The sequence below is a fragment of the Cebus imitator genome, unplaced genomic scaffold (assembly GCF_001604975.1).
Source record: "Cebus imitator isolate Cc_AM_T3 unplaced genomic scaffold, Cebus_imitator-1.0 Scaffold182, whole genome shotgun sequence".
NCBI lineage: Eukaryota > Metazoa > Chordata > Mammalia > Primates > Cebidae > Cebus > Cebus imitator.
In genome coordinates this window covers 1,735,491-1,759,327 of record NW_016107497.1, presented here as the reverse complement: position 1 = coordinate 1,759,327, position 23,837 = coordinate 1,735,491, and the positions used below count along the sequence as shown (strand labels likewise).

The following is a 23,837-nucleotide window of genomic DNA, read 5'->3' as shown; positions in this document are numbered from 1 at the left end:
TTTTTTAAAGATGCAGTGCTTTCTTTTTCCTTATATTACTATATGATTTCAGTATACAAATTATTTTAGAGGACATTATATCAAACTTATAGAAAAGATATGTTACAAAGAATTTGCAACTTTGTTAGATTATTTTACAATAGCGCTCTGTTATATAGCATAGCAGTTTAGGAAAAATGCACCAGGGACAATATTAAAATGTAAATAAAAAACAGTGAACAAAATTGCTTTCATTGACTTTTTCCTGGCCTTTGTGGATAATAACCAATAATGAGATAAAATGCAAATAGTAAAATAAGATCAATTATTTTTGCTTATAAAAACTGGACCCATAATTATTTAATCAAAGAATTAAAACAAAATTATCTCTATAGTTTTGACTTTATTTTAAAATATTCATTTAAAGTATCTGACACATACTAGGCATTCTATAAGTGCTTTTTTTTTTTTTTTTTTTTTTTTTGCAACGGAGGCTTCCTCTGTCTACATGGCTATATATGAAAGTAAAGTTTAATTTTATCAAAAACAATAAACAACGAATTCAGATTCAAATGAAATTTAAAAATTGATAAGCTTCAACATACGCAGAAGTCATTTTTAAACTCCTAAATTAAGACAATATTACCAACATGAAATGGTGAAGAGATATAGTCTTGCCATTCATAAAATTTGTAAACTGTCAACACATGTATGAAACATTTAATCACAACTGTTATCAAACAAATAGATATCAAAGCAATAATGAAATATCATTTTTTAATCTATCATATTAGTGTACTGTAAATAAAATGAAGTTCCTTCATGTTAGCCAAATTTTTTAAATGGACATTCCAATACCAGGCCAAAAATATATATATGTAAAATCGTTCTGGAAGGCAGTGATTTAATATAGTCTGAGTTTTATAAAACACACCTAACTTTATTGAGAAATACGAACTCTAATAATGGATTTTAAGAAGAGTATTAGAGATGTTTAAAAAGATGTATCTATAAGTATGTTTATGGTAGCATTATATGTATGAAAGATTATTTAGAAGCATGAATGTCATTAAAGATCAGTACAATGAAAAACTATCACGCCTTTAAATATAATATTAACATTTCATATTAATAATCTGTGTCAATATTCATAATAATTGCCAAGTAAAAACATACATTGCAAAAGAGGATACTCGGCAGGTATTTTTTACTTAACGTGTTTCTGAGTATTGATAGAAAAGGACATATGCTAAATTATAACAATGGTACAATTATGTATAGTTTTTAGTTAGTACTAGTATTAGTAGTAACATTATTAATACTAACCGACATTTCTAACGGACATGCTATAGACTAACTAATCATATGAAAGCTAAGTATTTTATATAGGTCATGCCACTTAATCATCTCACAAAAATTCTATGAGACAAATATTATAACTATCTCTATGTTACCAATGAGGAGCGTAAGACTTGGGGAAGATGCTGTTTTCTTAGATTGCAGATTTAGCAAACAGGTGAAGCAGATTTTGAGACCCATTTGATTCTGACTTTCTGTCTCTCTGTCTCTGTCTCTGTCTCTGTCTCTGTCTCTCTCTTTCTCTGTGTGTGTGTGTGTGTGTAGATGGAGGATGTTTTATAAGATTTGTGAATATTATCAAAATTAAGCTGAAAAATGTTATTTAAAATAAAACAAGGCTAGCAGCCCTCCGTATCTTCATCATTTTTGGCCTTTCACCTGACAAAACTTATGAATACGTTGGCACATATCCATTTGAGAGAGAGGAAACATTCAAGGAGATAAGGAAGGAAGAAAAACCAGAGTGGAAAGAAAAGTTCCAGTGTCCCCCAGTATTTAAATTACTACACCAAGTTAACTCCATCATTTTGGAGAGTTTCATCACAATTATGAGTGGTATACCAGGAAATATTATTGCACAATGCAAGGTCTCCAGGATTATTGAGAATATATTTGGTCAAGGTCAATGTCATTTTCTGGTTAGATTATTATTGTTTTTAGATTAATAGTATATTGACCATAAATCATACCTGTGAAGTTTCTACCACCCATTTAACTCTGCAGTCTTTCCATTTTTTATGATTATTTTTAAAAATATGACGTCTATAACGTAAAGTCCTACTTTGGTTCACCCCAGAAGCCAGCTTCCAGGTAACTTGCCCTCTCCATGACAGGGTTAAACCCAATCCTAATTTGATTTTCTGCAAAAACATAGGAGTCCAAAGTTTATTCAAGAAAATTCTTCTGGCATTCCAGACATTTGCCTTTCTCAGTTAACTATTCTTCATAGGACACTTTGCAAATTCAATGGAAACAAAACCTACTAAGTGAATATAATTCCAAGGAGAAGAAATCCAACTAGCTTTTCAAATATTTTAAAATATTCTCAGATCTAACCAAATCTGGATCAAATAATGTATTCACACTATATTGTATTGATGACTGCAACAAGAAATAGCCTATTTAACTCATAGTTATGCCTATTGTCAGAGTATTATCTAAGACACTTTTCCTATTATTATAGAGCCATCTGTAAAATAAATCAAAAATACTTGAATAGGTCTAATTTTCCTGGGGACATGGTGATTCTTTACTTTTTTAATCTTAGGGATACTAATCTACATATCCCATATGTTTTCTTTCTTCACAACAATTACATGAATTTCATTTAAATATGTGGCTCGTGAATAGGTTCCAAAGTATACATACAAGGATAAAGTATATGTGTTTCCCTTTAAGTGTGATTACTTTATAAAAGCAAATAAAGATATATTATCTTTATTTTTCTTTTATATTTTATTTTTCAACTACATTTTAGTATAAAGTATGATTTGTTTTGTGCTATCTTCAGCTTCCTTATTTCCCCCACTCCCCAAATAACATACAAGATTGACTGAATGAACAAGGTATCTTCCAATGGTGAATGTTAATGTCTGTTTATGAATATAAATTAAGTATAATTACCAATATAATTTTAATCCATTTGATTTCCAAAATAATTAGATAGTCTTCATTTCCTCCTTTGTATTATAAAAAGGCCTGCCTCAAAAAGCCATTACCATTTCATCCTGGTTTCTCAACTGACTTTGTAAATACCTCTAGGTCAGAGACGATGCCATGCATCCCTCTGTGTTCCTCAGCAGCAGACAGAGCAAGCTGAGTAGTTTTACATAACTGTTTTTGTTGATGTTGATGATGCTTATTGACAAAATGGTATCTATGTCAGTTGAATCTATTTACCAAGTGATTGTTTCTTAGGCACAAGTTTATGATTTATAATTTACTATTTATAAATTTCCTATTTATTAATTATAATTATTTATTATATACATCATTTATTATTAAATATGTACTATAAATACATAATAAGTAATGAATCAAACTGATTATTTTTTAGGCACATAGGTAAGACAGAAAAAATAACTGACTTGGATCATGCTGTCTAACGTAATTCAAGAGTGACGGAGGAGATATACTCACAAGACAAATTATTTCAGTGGTACGATATGTACAGTGATAGAGGTATACAGATAGCGTTATGGGTGAAATTACATAATAGAACTTAATAAAAGTAACAAGTTCTGCAATGCCTGTAAATAGTTAACAATTGTTTACTCGGCGTCTCCAATGTGCACATAATGCTAAGATCTACCAATAGAGCACTGAGGAAGACAGAATCCTCTATTTTGGCCCTCTTTCTGTCTTCTTGTATTTTAAATATATTCTCTCTCATTTTTTAGATAATCTCTTTGCCTTCCATCTTCCCATTCTCTTCATCCCCTGCTGCAGTCTAACAAACCCTTCCCAGCCTCTGATAACTATCATTCTCTCTACTTCCATGATATTGGCAATTTATATTTGTACATCTACATGAAAAATAATACCAAAAATTCACATATTAATACAGGTTAATCCATTTCTTGCAAACCAAGAAAACAATCAGAAATGTAGCTTAAATTTACATATGAGGATATGGATACAAACCTCTTTATAGTTTCCATTTCTATGTGTTAGGAACATTTCACATCCTTTCTGTGAGCTGTATTTCTATACCAAATATTAAAACAAATTATTTAATACACATATAATTAAAACAAATGTATAGTTTATTTATGACACTATTTACCAATTGAATATGACTCAATATTTTTTTGCTAACTCTGACTAGGCATATTATACAGGATACAAGAATCAAGAAACCTCATCATATATAAACAAAACATATTATTATTTTTTGATATCTGAAATATCATTCTGCGATTTGTACCAGTATGCTATCTGTACCTGTGTGCCACTAACTCATTCAATAATGTGCCAATATTTCCACACATAATATGCTTTTGCAAATGTTTTCATTTGTTAGTTGTCATTGTTTCAAATTGGGAGTTCCTTCTTATGAGATTTTTATTGGCTACAAGAAAATTCAAGAGCACCCTTAAAAAAAACCATTGAATAATTATTCCTTAGCATCAAGTGAATGGCATAGGTATCTGGGTTTGAGAAGTCTTATCTAGGATAACAAAATTCAGCTGTGACAGAGCACTATAAAGAGCTTCTGGTTTTGCTGTTTGAAATTAAGTGCAGCCATGTAGACTGAGGGAAAGAAGCCTTGAATGCCTGCTACAGGTAAACAAAACATAACATTGACTTGAAGATGATTCTTCAGGAACTATCTTTCTGCTTATCTCTCCTTGGCTGAACAAAGCATCCTGCATTTCTGCTCCCATAAAATATACTAGCTCTTATTTCTTTTAAATGAACACATTGTCTTCATTTTATATGTTTAATATATTCTTTATTCTCTTATCATAGAAACAAAAATTGACACAAAGTAGCAGCTCAGTTTTTGAGGAACTGAATTTGGAAATTGTGTAGGGCATAACAGAAATATGACACAAGACAAACTTATTAGAACACAGAGATAAGTATATGTTAATTTCAGTTCATCCCAGATTAGCACTCTGACATTTTGGCAGTTACCAATTACAAATTGATATTATAAAATATTTATATCCCTCATTAACTTAAAAATAGTATAAGATCCAGGGCAATCAGGCAAGAGAAAGAAATAAAGGCATTCAAATAGAAAGAGAGTAAGTCAAATTCTCTCAGTTTGCAGAAGACATGATCCAATGGCTAGAAAACTCCATTCAGCTATGCCCAAAAGCTTATTAAGATGATAAACAACTTTAGCAAAGTCTCAGAATACACAATCAATATGCAAAAATGACAAGCATTCCTATACGCCAAGCAGGCAAGCAGAGAGCCAAATCACGAATGAACTCCAATTCACTATTACTACAAAGTGAATAAAATATCTAGGAATACAGCTAACCAGGAAGTGAAGAACCTCTTCAAGGCAAACTACAAACCACTGTTCAAGGCAATCAGAGAGGAAGCAAACACATGGAAAAACATTCCATGCTCACAGGTAGAAAAAAATCAACATCGTAAAAATGTCTGTACAGCCAAAATAATTTCTAGATTCAAAGCTATTCCCACTAAACTACCATTCACATTCTTCCCAAAATTAGAAAAAGGCTATATTAAAATTCATGTGGAACCAAAAAAGAGCCTATGTAGCCAAGACAATACTAAGCAAAAATAACAAAGCTGGAGACATCACACTATCTGACATCAAACTATACTACAAGGCTACAGTAACGAAAAGAATATGGTAATTGTACAAAATCAGACGCATAGACCAGTTTAACAAAATAGAGAACTCAGAAACAACACTACATATCTACAACCAACTGATGTTTGACAAACTTAACAAAAACAATGAGGAAAATATTCCCTATTTAATAAATAGTGCTCGGAGAACTGGTTAGCCATATGCAGAAAATTCAAACTGGACCCCTTCCTTATACCTAATACAAAAATTCATTCAAGATGGATTAAGGACCTAAATGTAAAACCCAAAATTATATAAACTCTAGAAGAAAATCTAGGCAATACCATTCAGGTATAGGCACGGGCAAAGATTCAATGACAAAAATGTCAGAAGCAATTGCAACAGAAGAAAAAATTGACAAATGGGATCTAATTTAACTAAAGAGCTTCTGCACAGAAAAATAAACTATCAAAAATAAGCTATCATCCATGTGAACAGACAACCTACAGAATGGGACAAAATGTTTGCAAACTATCCATTGGACAAAGGTCTAATAACCTGAGTCTACAAGAGACTTAAACAAATTTACAGGAAAAAAAACAACCTGATTAAAAAGTGGACAAAGGACATGAACAGACATTTCTCAAAAGAAGACATTTATGCCGGCAGCAAAACCATGGAACCAACCCAAATGTCTGTCAGTGATAGACTGGATAAAGAAAACATGGTGCATATATACCGTGAGATGCTATGCAGCCATAAAAGGAAATAAAATTATGTTTCAGTGACATAGATGGAGCTTGAAGTCATTATCCTCAGCACACTAACTCAGGAACAGAAAACCAAACACTGCATGTTCTCACTTGTAAGTGGGAGCTGGACAATCAGAACACATGGACATAGGAAAGAGAACAAACACCAGGGGGCTGTTGGTGGGGAGACAGATCATCAGGAAAAGTAGCTAATGGGCTTAATACCTAGGTGATGGGTTGATAGGTGCAGCAAACCACCATGGCATACGTTTACCTATGTAACAAACCTGCACATCCTGCACATGTACCTTGGAACTTAAAATAAAATAGTGTAAGACTAAAAAGAAAGAGAATGGGGTAACACACTGATAGGCTATTGCAATCTCCAAAAGTTTAATAATCACTGATCTGCTTTAAATTGATATGACAAAACCTTTCTTGTGGGGTCACTGAGTCTTTCCTCTGCTTCTTCCTAAAGCTCTTTATGAAATGCTAAACAAATACACACAGTAAATAAGCAAACTTATTTAGTCATAAATCCCAGATAATTTATTTCTATTTAAAACATGAAACATATGTAAATTTGTAATTTTTTCAAAAATCAATTGAATTCCCCTCAAAAATCAAAAGGCGAGATTTCTCGATTGCTATCTATATCTGTATCTATATATACATACTTTTATTTCCCAAAAAAGCTTTCATCATTTTTGCTGTTTTATCTTGTTACCACTGAGGCAAGTATCACTGGGAACCTGCCAGAAAAACATGGAGATTGGAAATTGGAAAACATGTAGTCTTTCCAATTCTGTAAAAAATATATTTTATTGTAAAATAACCATTCCCACTGAGAGAAAATGGCTTCTGATCTCTTTTAAATATAGAATTCTAGCAACAGAAGAACCTGTATATAAATTTCATTACAGATAGAACTATTAATCACACACACACAATAAGAACCTTGGGAAATTCCAATAGAAGCATATCATTTATTTACATTAAAAAATTTACCTGTTTTTCTAAAAAGTGAGTTGCTTAAAATCATGAGGAAGTTTTTTTCTTATTTTTCATTAATGTGCAACATATATATAATACATTATATTTATATGCATACGAGATAGATAGATAGATAACTATTTTTTTAAAGAAAAGCAAATCATGTTGACAGAAGTAGCACAGTGACCATTAATACCATTGAGGCCAGAAAGTTCATTTGCTCTAGTTATACTGACACTGTAGCCTGAAACTGTTCTTGCACAAAGTCTTGATAAATGTTTCTTATTTTAGAAACATGAACTCTTTCAAGGTGCCCCTGGGGGAAAGCCCTTCAAGCTTTTGTGATTTCCTCTAAATGTTTAAAATCATGCTCGACTTATGTATTCTGAGTAACAATTATGGATTCTTTCCTGGAAATAAACTGTGTTTTACTCTTTCTTTCCTTTTTATTGGCTCCCTGCTGTGTCCTGATTTTTTTTCTCTAAAATTGTGATTTCGTTTTATCATCTAAGTGGTAAAACTAATGATTTTTAGTTCCTACTTCAAACTTCGTGACCGAGGTAAAGAGACTACCAGTTAAGTAATGCAATAAAAAAGCTATTCAGTATTTTACAGCAATCATTTATGTACCAGATACTGGTATAGCTTAGAAAAGTAACTTAGAGATCATATTTCATTAATTTAACATGTGTTCTAGTGGGAGAGGTTTAACTCACATTGAATGCACATTAGTAATATGTAACTGTTACTTAGAATTTAGCACTCAGTATAGTATTTGGATAAAAAAATTGATGTTAAATTATAAAAAATTTTATGATTTCTTTTATTCAATGTAGTACATTAAAATATCATCATGTGAAATTGGATAAGTAATGGCAGAACAAGTTGCTCACTATATAAGTGAAAGAACAACAAGGTAACATGTACAGTATAATATTAATTATGCAAAAAAGACATATGATCCATAGAAATATGTGTAGAAAAAACTGGAAGATGATTTCCAAATGGTATCATTAGAAACTTTAAAAAGATATGTAGAATATACAAGCAAAGATAAAATATAAATGCCAAAATATCATAAATAAAATCAGTATTGTGAAATATATACAATTTTAATGTATGCATCATTAAAAAGTTTGAAATTTTTTTGCCATAAATGTGAAAAAGCGTTAGTGCATATAATTAAGTGTAATATATAATTAGCTCTCATAAGATAATCAAAATACCAGTATTAAAAATAAAACAATATAAGTAGTATATGAACTTATAAAAACAAACCTTTAACTTCAAAGAAATGTTTTAAAAATAATAATATTTAAAATTCATAAAGACTGTATTATAAAGGCTTTTTAAAACTTTTTAACTGACACATATTTTTACATTTAGGGGTACATGTGACATTTTGTTACATACATAGACTGTAATGACCTATTCAATGTATTTAGGGTATCTATCAACTGGAGGATTTATCCTTTCTATATGTTGGGAACATTTTAAGTCCTCACCACTTCCAGCTATTTTTAAATATACAGTGCATCGTTATTAATCATAGTCACCCTGCTCTGCTATTAAACGTCAGGACTTATTTGTTCTAACTGTATTTGTATACCTATTAACCAATCTTTCTTATCACTACTACCACACACACACTTGCCAGCCTCTAGCATCTATCATTGTATTCTACCTGCATTCGATCAACCTTTGAATCAGTATTCAAATGAACTCAGTAATTGGGAATTTATATTAATAAATCTATATAGAAACAATATCTCAAAAGTTTACATATTCATATAAGTAAATCAATTTCTTGGAAACCAGTGAAATAATCAGAAATGTAGATTAAGGTTATATGAAAGGATATATAATGTAATTATACTTTCGAAAAAAAAGTGGAGCTATCCAACAACTAGCAACAGATCAAGAGATGATAAAATACATAGTAAAATGTTACATAAGAATTAATATTAGATTCCCAAAATGTTTAAGGTTGGGGAAAAATATCCACTTTCTATATGGAGATAAAGATTGAATAGTGCATATAAATATAGATACATACTCATGCATATTTAAGTGTAACCACATCATAAATATATAAACTAAATAAAAAAGAAAATAAAACATAAGCATCACATATCCCTGAATTGAAAAATTATGTATTGTGCATCTTTCTGTATATTTTTCTATATTTTCTAAGTTTTCTGCAATTTATATAGCTGAAAGAAAAGTGCCTTTTTAAAATTCCAATGACTTGGTATTCAACTAATAAATTTTATATTAAGCCTCTTTATTACTGATAACTTAACTGAAGCACAAGCATAAAAGAGTTTTCCTCATGCTAAAGAATTTTTAAAGAAAGAGTATATAAAATTGTTCAGAAATAGTTTTGGTTGTTTTCATTTACCAGTATGTTAAAATGATTAACTTACCTAGAGGTAAATGAATCTCTATTATTAAATCACTAGTAATTCTTTTGAGTTGTTGAGTTTTTAGCTTTGTTTCTAACATGATTTCCTCTACACAACTAATAAATTGATGCTATATAATGCAAACAATGTTAGAGGTAAATGAATTTTTATTACTAAATCACTGGTAATTCTTTTGAGTTGAAGATTTTTTTTTCTTTGTTTCTAACATAAATTCCTCTTCATAATTAATAAATTGATGCTATATAATGCAAACAACGTTATTAGGCTTATCATAATTTTAAGAGCTGTTTTGCATTAAGGGAACTAACATACCTTGAATAATTCTCCACTACTATGTGTAAGACACTGTGATAATTATTTTACATTTGTCACATTGTGAAATCCGTATGAGATTTATATGTAGGCATTTGAACGTTATCCATATATAAGGTAACTAATGATCAGGAAAGTTAGTAGTTCACCTAATAATATCACGCAGCTAGAAAAGGGGTGCTAACATGGAGCTCTGTTTTGCACCAGTTTTAATTGAATTCACAAAAATCTATGGCGCACCCTTAGCATGTATCAAATAAGACACAGAAAGTGAGTAGATTTGAACACACCTCATACAGGTGATTTTCCCTATTAGGAACTTATTATTTAGTAGGAGAAGAAATATTCCTACTAGCCACAAGGTGGATTTTTCTATAGTGAAGATACTAAATATGTTCTATGGAAACATAATGGAGTTTAATGATTTGAAAACAAGGCTTCCTGCGGAATATGGTGTGTTATTAAGGTAGAGTTGGCAGGGAGGCTTTCTGTGGAGATATGTAATAAAAGGACATAACAAGTGAGGTCAGGTACAGAGCCAGAAGATATGATGCACAAGGTAATTGCACAATTGATTGGTAAGAATGTGCACTGAGTTGAATATCATTCAAGGTCATCTGTACAGAAAAGTAGATTTGATCTGTGTTTTTAAAACTATGTTGAATTAATAAACATTTGGTGCCACATCTATAATCCACATATCTATACCAAAAGTATGTGAAAATGGGATCCTAAAGACCCTCACATTAGTGTCCCTTAGTTTGGTATCACACTCAAATTTCACATTTAAGACTAAAATTCTTTCATAGATTAACTGTAATTCATTACTAGTTACTTTGTTAGTGCCTAAAGCCCTTTTAAAAGATGTGGCTACATATCCTAAAACCACTTAAGACATTCTACAATGATTTTTTCCAATCAAATATCATTATCTCTTAAATTTGCTTAATAGTTTGTAAGACATTCTAAAATGTAATTATTTCTACGATGACTTCAAATGACTTTATGTACCTGAGCAAAGTGATTATCATCTCTAATACCTAAGTGGCCTTTTCTGATGCTTCCTCATTTATTATGAGTCAAAAATAAATCTTAAATGAATTCATGACATTATATGCTTAATTGTAGAACAAAGACTTCACATCCTAATCTACATAACACTTCAAATATATGTTACGAAATAAACAGAACAAAATATTTTCATTAAAACAATGTATCAAAATGTATTTATCAATGCTAAGACTTCACATCCTAATCTACATGACACTTCAAATATATGTTATGAAACGAATAGAACAAAATATTTTCATTAAAACAATGTACCAAAATGTATATATCAATGCTATATTTTCAACGACATATGTAAAAGAAAAACATTAAGTTACATTTAGAAAGCATTAATTAATAACAAAGATAACTATAGTTTCGTGAGAACAACACATCAACACTGTATGATCACTGCTATGCAGATTTGGTAGTGAGAATTTAAGGAGTGCCCAAAAGACTTTAAATCCTGTTCAGTCAAAAGAACAGTTAGTTGGAATGTTAGGTGCCTGTCCAACAGACTTGCAATTTGTAATCATAGAAGGTAATGATTATCTAACGGATTATTAAACAAATCCCATCTACTGAATGAGTACAAATCTGGTTCTGCTACCTGAAAAATCATGTTGTAAAAGAAAGTAAAACACATACCTTTCCAGCAGTAACTATGCTTTCTTTCACTCTTCTCTCACAAGCCTGTAGAACCCTGTTGCTATAGGCTTCACATTGCTACATGGAGGGCCACGAGCTCATCCTGCCTCATTTTCCACCTGCCTTCCTATTCCATCTCTGGTTCTTCTACTGATTACTCTTCATCTCCTTAACCCACAAATTTGTAGCGCTTCTTTCATTGTTTTATTTGTGCTCATTCTCTTTAAAATGTCATCTGGTCTCGTTTTACTAAATGCCATTTCTAATAAAACTTTAAAAATATATATTTCCCCGCTCTAGTTCTTCTCTCAATTTCAAACTTAATTTCCTTAAAACTTCAAGATATCTCTCTTTGTATGTCTAAGAGGTTCCTCAAACTTAACATGCTTCCAAATAAGCTACTGCTAGTCTCTCCAAAATTGATCCTCTAAAATGTCAAAACTGAATCTTAAAATGTCATCCCTATTTCTGAAAGTTGTGAGTCCACCTTCGAGGTTTTCAAAATAAATACATGGGAATTATCCCAGACCCAGGGGGTGGGTTGTTATGTTTCTACATTGATCAGTCATCAGATGCGGATTACCCTGAAAAGAAAATGTAGGAGTCTGAGACAGGAGCATCGCTTGAATCTGGGAGGCAGAGGTTCCCAGTGAGCCAAGATTGCAGCACTGCACTCCAGCCTGGGTGACAGAGCAAGACCTTTTGTCTCCACCAAAAAAAAAAAAAAAATTGCAACCTTAGGGGATCAGACTCGTCAATCTGGAAGACAGTCAGCTGTTAGTCATCATCATTCTCACCAGCTGGCACAATGAGTGATTTCATCTTTAGAGGAATGACACCTGTGCTACCCATCAACGCATTCATTACAGATACCATCTTGAAGCAACTGAACATTTTGTGTGAAGTATCACTTAAGTTACTTCAGCTATTTCCATTGAAATAAATGGTCATTATGCTGAGGTTCTGATCTTATTTTTGTTATTACTAGGTAGGTACTTTGAAGTTTACTTGTGCTACCATATTGTAAATACAGGATGCAAACAGTAGCGTAAGTGCTGAAACCACACTAAGATAATAATTGCTTAAATTGCATTCACTTGTCATTTGCATAATGTTGGGATAACATTAAAATAGGTAAAAAGCAAAAAAGAATAGAAACAAAGCACTGTTTCTTTTAACTTCTAGAAAGAGCGTTTCAGAAGCTCTGTAAGCTAACTTATGGAATAAAATGTAAAATATTTAACATTTCTATTATCTGCAGTCTTTCTATTGGGCATGTATTGAATGATCTTAAATTACTGTTTCAATTGTGATGAGTGCATTGAATTGTGTTCTCTGTAGTTAGCTTTTTTTTTTAGGAATGCTGAAGTTTCCTTTTTTTTTTTTTTTTTCCTATGTGCAATTAAGACTGTGTGGGAAGAAGAAACAGTTGTATAGACCAAAAGGAATGAGTATACTTGGGCAATGACCTCCTATAATGAATGGTTAAGGGAACTGAAAATATTTACCTGAGGAACTGAATATCCAGGTAGGACACAAAGAGATCCTCTAAATATTTGAGGAGCTTGCACATGGCAACAGAATTTAGAATGGATATAATTGACTTTATGTGATGAAGCTATAAGTAGAGGAAGCTTTAGAAGGCAGATTTTCACTTGTGAAAAAAAAACTTTGTGATGATTCTTGTTTTCAGACAATGGAATGAGTTTCTGGAATAATGTGGATTTATATGTAATGGAGCCTCTCAAGTAAAAGTTAACTTATTTTGTTGGAATGATGTAAATGGGCTCAAGCATTGTTTAAACTCCCTGGATAACTTTAAGTGTTCACACCTATGATTCTGTGATTCTACATAAAACTCCTCGTACTTTTTTTTTTTTTCCAAAGTATAAGTAAATTTGAAGCACATTTTATTACTACTGACTTTAGGAAAAAGAGAGAATACAATTAATTAGAACTCTACTGTTTTTCAGATTTTAAGAAATAAGTATGTTTCAGATCAAAATAATATAAAGATAATTTTATACTGGTATTAGTACAAAGTAAAAAATATGTCGTGATTTATTGATTTATTTATTCTACCTAAATAACTTAATGTGAATGAGTTAAGATTATTTAGACCCACTATCCTCTGCTACTGACATAAAAGCTATGAAGAAGAATCCATAATTTTTTTCTGATGGACACAGATAGGATAGGATAGAAGAGAATAGGATGGGACAATAGAGGTTAGGATGAAGTGTGTGGGCAGAGAGAGTGTCATTATTGACAAGGTCTGATCCTTAATTACATGCAAGGGCTACTATGGTAGGCACTACATCTGATTTGCTAGTAGATTCAAGCCTACTCCTTATTTGGAAAAGAAAAGATGAAGACATTGGAAGCTGCAGCAGAGATCTAGAGGGGCATGATCGCTATTGACCCTTGAAGGAATGTGTACGCTGACCAAGAGTGAATAGGATCATTTTTGTTTCTTCATGGTTACACATCAAATAAATAGTTCTTATTCTTCGTTAGGTGCCTAGTATTAAAGAACACTTAAATCAATCAAAACAGTTATTAAGAATAATGACCAGACAAGGAAGAATACAAATAAACTTGAAATTCACTTTAAATAATTGACTTGAAACTCAGAAGTAATTTTTCCACAGAAATTTTATATCATGTGTTATGACTGGAATTAGTTATAATTTAAATAACTAATCCAGAAATGTGGGCCATAAATTTAATAAAAGTTATCTGAGTAATGACATATTTCACTTTGAATTGGTATCAAAAATGCAATGGTTTATAAATGAAAAATGCTATGCTGCTTTGTTTTGTAAATGTAATAAATAACATCTCATTTTATTTACCTTTTGAAAATCTTCTTAACCTTGATTGGAAAATTCTATTTTAATTATATGTAAAATTGAGAATATACATATATAAACCATCTGAGCAATTTCCATATTAAAGAAAGTTTAGTAAAGTGGACTCTCACTTTTTTGACATTATTATGTTTTTTTCTCTTAGGTTAATTCATGTGTAAGTACATTTTTTGGTCACCCCCAACCCGCATTTTGCCTTCCTTTACCCTTCTTTCCCTACTTCCTTTTTTAATATTGTATTTATCTATGTGTCTATACATTTCTTATGTTTTATTACATAATTTTCATATTTGTATAGATGGATATAATCAATATGTCTGTACATTTTAGGCTTTATATTAATTACATACATTCATTACACATTTATAAAATGCAAATATTTTATTTTAGCAAGCAACATAGAAAATCTAACAATAGGTGATTTTTGTTGTTTCCATTTACATTTTTGTAAATCTGAATACATGTGACATCACTAAGCAAATACATGAGGATGAATTAGTCTAAAAGGCTACTGAAGACAAAAAATAAATATGTTTATCTTTTTATCATTTACATAAACATGTTTATGTAGCAGTGTTTTAAAAATGCTGTCCATTTTTTTCCTGTTCATACATTCCATTAGGTAAAAGAGAAATAATGAAAATTAAAATGTGAATTTTGTGCTGCATGTGTACATATTTTATAGCCACTAATAGAATGAGAGCTTTTACTAAATTCATTTCCCAGAATCCCTTAATTGTTTACAAAGTGTTTACATATGTTAGATCAAAATTACTCCTCCAAGTAAATTAATATAAAATACATAAGTATTTGGAGATCATTATAGGTAATTATTATTATTTTGTTTTCCGACTTTTAGAATGTACTCCAATGTAAACCATTCTCCTGGGACACAGAAAGTTTAAAAGGCTATGATTATTAATTTTAACACAACATTTAAAATGTGGCATATCTATTAACATATTTTCCATCAGGGGAATAAACTGAAAATATGTGTTGTATGAATTCATGTGACATTTATGTCACCCTGGAGACACTAAACTAGATTTAGATAACTGTAATATTATGTGTAAATCTATTTTACTTTTCCAATGTTTAAACAGGAAACAAATCATAATGATCAGAAGTATTCGTTAGTAAGCTAAAGAATAGGACTTTAGAGGTAAACCATTTATTGTCTGTTATCTGTGTCTCTGAGATAGCCTGGGAAACTCTAATCATTTTCTCAGATTAATTTTCCACTGTTGATTACATGAATTAGAAATATGTTAAGTCCTTTCAAAGTTGGATTAAAATTATTTGAAAAATATAGATTTATAAATGAATAAAAATTATCAAAGTTATACTTGTTTGAATTCTAGACTTACACTGACAGGGAGTTTAATAATAAGTATCTCCTAATTGTTAATTGGTTTGTTTTTAACCCTCTGAATCTTAATTCTGAATCCTGCAATGCCTCTCTATCTCACTCAGAGAACATTTCAAACAAATTGAATTGTTCTTCTACTTGCTGATATTTTACATAATCTGTAAATTGGATGAATTTCAGGACAAGTGGGGCAATTCCAGAATTGGTTTGCTTTTGCATCTGCACTGGACAACCCACTTGGTAGATTAAAATGCTGATGTTGAAAAAAAAATTCATTGTTTTCATCCTGTGAAAATTTAGAATTATTTAAGTGACTTACATTCATACTTTTATATTGTGTCAAGGTTGATTTGTATGGGTTAAAAAAATACAACATAATATTTTCTGTATGTAGTGTCTCCAAAGCATTAACCTAGCCCTTCTAGTCAGACCTTTTGATTTGTACCACTTCAAAAATCAAAAGTAAAATTAAAACAAAAAAAGGAAAAAAAAGTATTACTTCCTTTCTAACTTAAGTGTTCTCTTGTGGTATCAGCTGAAGAAATGGAAATAAAAGTAATAAATTTAAAAAAAAATAACTTTTGTCATGATTTTCCTCTATTTCATGAAAAATCGTGATTTTTTTGAACTTGCATTTATTTAATTGTGGTTTTTAATTTGTTAATATAGTATATTTCAGGAAAGGAGGATCATGCATTGAAGAGACAGTGGCGATTTATAATGTAAAATTGTTTTCATACTTCTTAATTCATAGTACCTTGTTGAAGTAATATTTATGTAAGCAAATAATCAAAAGTGTTATAAAATTAATCTTTATTTCTAAAGAGAGAAAAGACAAGTCAGTGTTTTATTTTTAACATCTGAATTACAATGGCAAAGCACAGGAACTTAGGAAATGGCCAGTTAATAAAAACTGTATTTTATTTCAAGTTACCAAGTGTTAGTGACCTGTAATTGTATGTAATTGTGAAGACTTTGGTAATAAAAAGTGGTCTAATCATAGAAATCCAATGTAAACTAGCTTAGAAATGGAGAACTGATTGGGAGAATGTTTCATTGTCATGCACAAATTGCAACATGGCTGATCCAACAAAACTGAAAAGGACAGGGATGAATGTGAAGAACAAGCTGCATAAAAATCTATGTATTGCCATTTTTTGTATCTTCCTATCTCTGAATGGTTCCAAATGAGCCCAAAGTTTTGGGCCTAATCTCTTTGAAGAACAAAGTTTCTGTTTACAGAAATACAGAAGCCTGCGGAAGAATCTATTTCAATAGGGCAGAGGTGAGAAATTAAGCATAATATTTAAGACTTTTGATTTTATAATCATCTCTCATCTCGATTCCTGCAGTAATCTACAAACTGGTCTCCTTGCGTCTATCCTTTCCCCATACCCGCTACCCTTATAGTATATTCTCACATTATGGCTAGTGAAATTCTTTTAAAATCTGAGGCTATGTCAATTTTCTCCTTAAAGTCCTGCAATAGTTGTTTTTTTTTTTTTTTTTTTTTTTTTTTTCTTACTTTGAGGACGACAAAAAGCAAGATTAAAACAATAAAAAGTCTTTGCCATGGTCTACAGGTGCTGAAAGATGTATCTGGCTCTCTATTACCTATAGACCTAATTTTTCTATAAACACTAGATACCAGCCACACTAGCTTCCTTATGTTTTCTAGAATAAGAATACTCCTAACCTAAGTCCTCTGTATGGGTCTCACCTTTGCCTGGAATGGCTTTCCTCTAGTAGATTCATAGGCAAACTACTCACCTTTTCTAACTACTTGCTCATAGTTATCTGCTTAAGAAGTCTATCCAATTTAAGAAATCACCCCTATTGACAGAATTTCTAAGTCTCTTAAGCAGCCTTTACTTTTACTTTTGGCTTTATCATTTTTACATAGTATACTATTTATTATTTAGTATGTAAATCTTTTCATTAGAATATATTCCCAGTATGTTATACTTGCAAACATGTAAGCTCTAAAGGGCTCCCTTATCTGTTCATTATTGTATCCCATATGCCTAGAATAGTATCAGTCACTAGTAAATATTTGTTGAATACATAAATAAATGTTAAGCACCTCTATTAGTGAGGATTTGGTTTCACTGCAATGAATGGTAAATTAACAAAGGCTATAAGAAGATGTTGTTATTTATCTTTCACATTAAAGTAGTCCAGGGAGCTTATCAGTTATCAAAATTTAATTTCTTGTACTGATTTCCTCAATGTATGGCTTTCACTAAGAGATTCTAAATGGCTCCTACCTTCATAATCTAAGCATAAGAACAGGGACAGTGGTCAAAGAAATGCACATCTGCTACATTTAAGCCAAATCCTAGAAATTCCATACACCAACTAACCTTACACTGGATTGTCCAGAATTAGTTACAATGCCACATAAAACTACAAAAGAGGTTTGGAAGTTCAGTTCTTACTCTATCAGTTCTTGTAATCAGCTAAGAATTCAGGATTCTAGTACTAGAGAAGGGTAAATAAGGCATTTGTGAACAACTAGCTATCTTTGTCACAAAACCTAAATACATATGGTGAGTAGGCAATTGGATATATCACTGATTGCATAAAACTGCTTAGCTAAGTCACTGTCCTGGTTCACATATGTTTTCTCAGAATAATTAATAATAGTTCCCCTCCTTCATATTCTAAAGTATCCTCATTTGGACAAGGAATTATCCAGTCAACATACAGGACTGTAGATCAGTGGAAAGAAATCTTGGCTGAAGGTGTGTTTTTGGAAATCAAGAACACACGTAGTATTTAAAGCCATAAAATAGTATGAGTTGACCTAGAGGGTTGGTATACAGATGTAGAAAGAAGAGGTCCTGGAACTTGGCTCAAAAGTAATTTAAAATTTAGAGGTCAAAAGAGAATGAGAAGCCAGCAAAAAGGCAGAAAAGACAAACACGTTAAGTCAAAGGAAAAGCAAAGAGAAGGTGGTGTCACAGAGACCAAGAGAAGACAGTATTACAAACAGAACTACGAAAATAATCTTCACTCATGAGGTGAAACAATAACTGATAATCCACCATTAGATTTGGCAAAGAAAGGATCAGGCCTGATCTTAACAACAGCTATTTCTAGAGCTACCACCATAAAACAGAAAAAAAGCAATTGGAGAAAATACATATATTCTTTTTGTGAAAAGTTTTACCTTAAAAGGAAGTAAAGAAATAGGGAGTATCAAAACTTTTTTGTTTTTATTTTAAGCTAAGGTTTTATATTAGCATGTTAATTATGCTAAAAAGAATAATTCAGTAAAATGTAAAAATGTACGATGCTTGGAAAAGAGGTGGCAATTATGGGATTGATGCCTTTGAGAAAGTGAGCGGGGATGCAATCTAACAAATAAGCAGAAGGATTGGCCTTATATAAAAGCCCATTTTTAAAAGAGAGAAAACCTACTAGATGAGTGGGTTGGTAGATTTAATGGTACAAGCATGTGAAAATTCTCTTCTTCTCTTCTATTTTCTCCTGAAATAAGGCACAGTAAGACACACTCAGCTGAGAGTGAGGTACGAACAGCAGGGATGCGAGTTTAAGTGGGAAAGAGTTGTCTAACTCAGACCTTGCTACTCAAAGTGCATCTGAGGATCTATAGCATTGGTGTCACCTATGAGCATTAAAAAAATGTGTTTTCCATATTGTGCTGTACAGTGGCTGAACCAATTCACCTCCTCACCAACAGTGTGCAAGGATTCCTCTTTCTTCACATCCTTGCTTATATTCAATCTTACCTGCCTTATGAATAAAAGTCATCTTAACTGAGGTGAGATGATAGATCATTGTTGTTTTGAACAGCATTTCTCTGATAATTAGTAATGTTGAGAATTATTACATATAACTGTTGTCCATCTATATACCTTCTTTTAAGAAATGTCTAATTCAGATCTTTTATACATATTTTACTCATATTATTTTTCTATTGAATTATTTGCATTCTTTATGTGCTTTTATTATTAATCACCTGTCAGATGGGTAGTGTGTAAATATTTTCTCCTTCTCGTTGAGTTCTCTCTTCACTTTGTTGACTATTTCCTTTGCTTAGCTGAAGCTTTTTGTGATCCCATTTGTCCTTTTTTGCTATGGTTACTTGTGCTTTTTGAGGTTTCATTAAATAAATAATTGCCCAGACCAACATCCTGAAATGTTTCCCCAATATTTTCTTCTAGTAGTTTCATAGTCTCAGGTCTTAGATTTAAGTATTTAATCCATATTGATTTCAATCCACAGACAAAAGTAAGTAGGAGAGCATTAAATATATGATCCAGCAAACCCATATGATCCAGTATTCCACAGCTGGGTATATTTCCAAAAGAAAAGAAACGAGTGTATCAAAGAGATATCTGGACTCCCAGGCTTACTGCAGCACTATTCACATGAGCCAAGATATGGAACTAACCTAAGCGTCCATCAATGGATAAATGGGTAAAGGAAATATGGCCCATATCCACAGTGAAATATTATTCTGCCTTAAAGAAAGAATGAAATCCTGTCATTTGCAACAACACAGATGGAGCTAGAGGCCTTTATGTTAAATAAATTAAAACAGGCAAAGAAACACAAATATCGCATGTTCTCACTTACATGTAGGAATTGAAAAAAAAATATTGAACTTATGAAGATAGAAGATAGAGAGAAGGAGGATGGTTACTAAGAGCTGGGAAGGACAGTGGGGAAGAAGGGCTACAAAAATACCGTTAGATAGAATAAAGAATATCTACAACTCGGTAGTATCATAGGGTAGTATATAGTTAACAATAATTTATTGTACATTTTAAAATAACTTAAAGAATGGTATTGCAATATTTCTATAACAGATATATGATAAATTCTTAAGGTGATGGATATTGATTTCATCATTACACAGTGTATTCTTATATCAGAACATCACATGCACCCCATGAATATATACAAATATTATCCACTGATGATTAATAATAATAAAGTGAAAAGTAAAAAAAATGCAGATGCTTAGGTATCTCACCAGATTTTCAGAGCCTGCATTTGAACAAGATCTGCAAGTGATTTCCATTCACATTAATTTAGAAAAGCACTCCAAAGGAGTAGGCGGGCAAACCGACGGAAAACGTGGTACAATTCTCCAAATGACTAGCTGCCTTTCCGAGGTACTGATGATGATTTTCAAAGGAAATAGGTTTTCTGTTAGTCAAGTTCAGAGAATATCCTAATTAAGATATCCTGTTGCATATCTCTGAGACATTTCAAACTTAAAAATTCCAAAACAAAATTTGTTCCCCAGAGTCTTTCTCATCTCAACAAATGTACCACATTCCCATCAGCTACTCAAACCAAGTATCATGGAGTTCATCTTGAGTTCTTTCAGCCTATTTCAAATATACTCTAAGCCATTAGGAGGTTTTATGAACTTTACTACCCAAATTCTCCCAAATCCATTTGTTTCGTTGGTTCATCTCAGCTATTATCCAAGCCAAATCTCTTATATCTCTTCCTGGATTACACCAGCAACCTCCTCATTGCTCTCTGTGTTTCCACGTTTGAAACTCTATAGTGACTTTTCCACTTTTTAAGAGTGATAAAAAACCAACTGGAACAAAATAAAATTTTAGTGGACCTAAATAACATCTCAGCTGAGACATAATCACAGAAATGTGAGATGTACACTGAGAGGATAAGCCTACATTTGTAAGTATAGTTTAATTTCTACTCTCAAGTAATTGAAAGGAAAATAATTACTGTTACTTTCTGGGTGCCAAGGAGCCACAAACTTGGTTAGGCACTGGAAACCTATTATCTTCATGATTTTTATTTCATTTTTTAAGCCCACTTCATGATATGAAAATTAGACCTATGACCAAAGGAATAATACAAGAAAATACTGTCAGTCAGAGCAGTCTAATCACAGACTTATCTGAGAGTACCTACTCGAGTATCACTTGAAATACTGAAGTTTAGTAAAGACGGCCACTTGCAGAAATATTGTGGAGAGAATTTAAACATCAGGAGGGTAGCTGAGCTAGATGATGATTAAAGTTTATGGTATTACTGGATTTCCTTGCTCAGTGACTTAATGAAACCTAGAATTATTTGTTGGTCTGAAGATTGAGTGAATTTACATTGAGAATAATATGTAAAACGTTCTACAGTGTGGATAGGAAAAAAGAGTTTTCACCAGATTGGTTAAGAGCCATCAAATTACTAGGGAGGTGCACAAGTGTCTGAAATTTCAAAAATATTTGCCAATTGAGCCATGTTCTTATGGCTAACATCTTAACAATGAAATTGAAGCTGGAAGGAAAATAAAAGATTATAAACAATAAATTTATTACACTTATTAAGGGATTTGTCAATGTTTATCAAATAATAGGGTTACATTTTCTGGAAACTAGGTAAAAACTCCATTATACTATACAGTTTTACATTAGACCATATATACATATATATATATATATATGTAACTTAATTTTCTGAAAGTTCTTTGCACAGACTAGTTTGGTTTTTAACTCTAACTCCCAATCTCTAGTCAAACTTAAATACTGTTCCCCCCAATTCCATGTTTTCTCAGGACTCTGTGTATTGGAATAAGCTTGTTCCTTTGTTCAAACTACATTTTCCCCTTCTTCATCTGACTTCCTTTCGCTCATGATCACTTTCAGGTGTGCTCCTGTCTGCTGTCATACTTACTATGCTAAGTAAGTGTAGCTTGTTTCATTGCCCGTGCCTCTGCTCTTAGCAGTAGCTGCATTTTTTTATTCTTGCAACTGCTAATATAGAGAAAATGACACACAGTAGGATTCAAAAATTTTAGTCAAATACATTAGCCATCTTTATATCAACTTGAGTTCCCAAATTTGTTCTCAAAATAAAGCACTGGACTTGTTTATTCTCAGCAAGGTAGAAATATTCAAAAAAATGTCTAGAATTATGTAAAAGATAGATCTCTGCCTCATATTTCAGCAAATAATCTTTGATTGAATAGATTCCAGCTGTTAGGCAACAACAGCATAATTCAAAGGCTATCTTAGAAGTATATAACAAACCAGATACACATGTCACCAAGGCAGGAAAGTCACCTGAGAGATTATCTAATACTTTCATTTTGGCCTTTTCCAAACTTTTATGGCTCTCCTGAATAAATCATGAAATTTAGCATTTTTTTACATTCTGTTTTTACTATCTTTAAGTGCTACATGACTATAGTTCTACTCTCAACAAAATTAAAATTCTACAGAGGAAACAGCCAATCCTCAGGGAATATATTTTTTATGTAGCCTATATGTAATTACTGATAAATCAGTTAATACATGGAGCTTCATTTATAACATTTTTGAATACCATGAATATTTAATATTTTAGTTACCTAATCACGTTTGCAGTGTGATCATTCTGCTCATGAATATTTAAAACTTTTTAATGTGTTAAGACTTTCAGTAAATTATGATAAGATTGATCACAGATAGTTCCAGAATTCCCCAAAATAACAAAATATTTTAAAAACTTATATAGAGATTGGAGGATCCAAGGTGGCCGTTTAGGAACAGCTCAGGATTGCAGCTCCCAGTGAAAGCGCAGACGGTGAGTGGATGCCGCATTTTTATTGCCCACAGACTAGGAGATTCCCAGGCGGAGGAGCTCCACAGGTCACCAGTGCGGCTGTTTCGGCCAGTGCAGCTGTGCCGGCCGGCGCCGTTGCTTTGCCCCGCGCGGCTGCTTTGTCGGCGCCCCGGAGCAGCGGTTCTCCGTACAAAATACACCTGTCCAGGTGCCCTTTTGGCTGGCGGTTGGAGCCACGGGAAGTCACCCATT

General features: G+C 32.0%; 1 protein-coding gene across 1 annotated transcript in view; it reads right to left on the bottom strand.

Annotated features, from left to right (window-relative positions):
* Positions 1 to 23,837, bottom strand: part of CNTN5 (contactin 5) — a 1,396,301-nt gene that overhangs the window by 1,156,607 nt on the left and 215,857 nt on the right. The window lies entirely within an intron of this gene.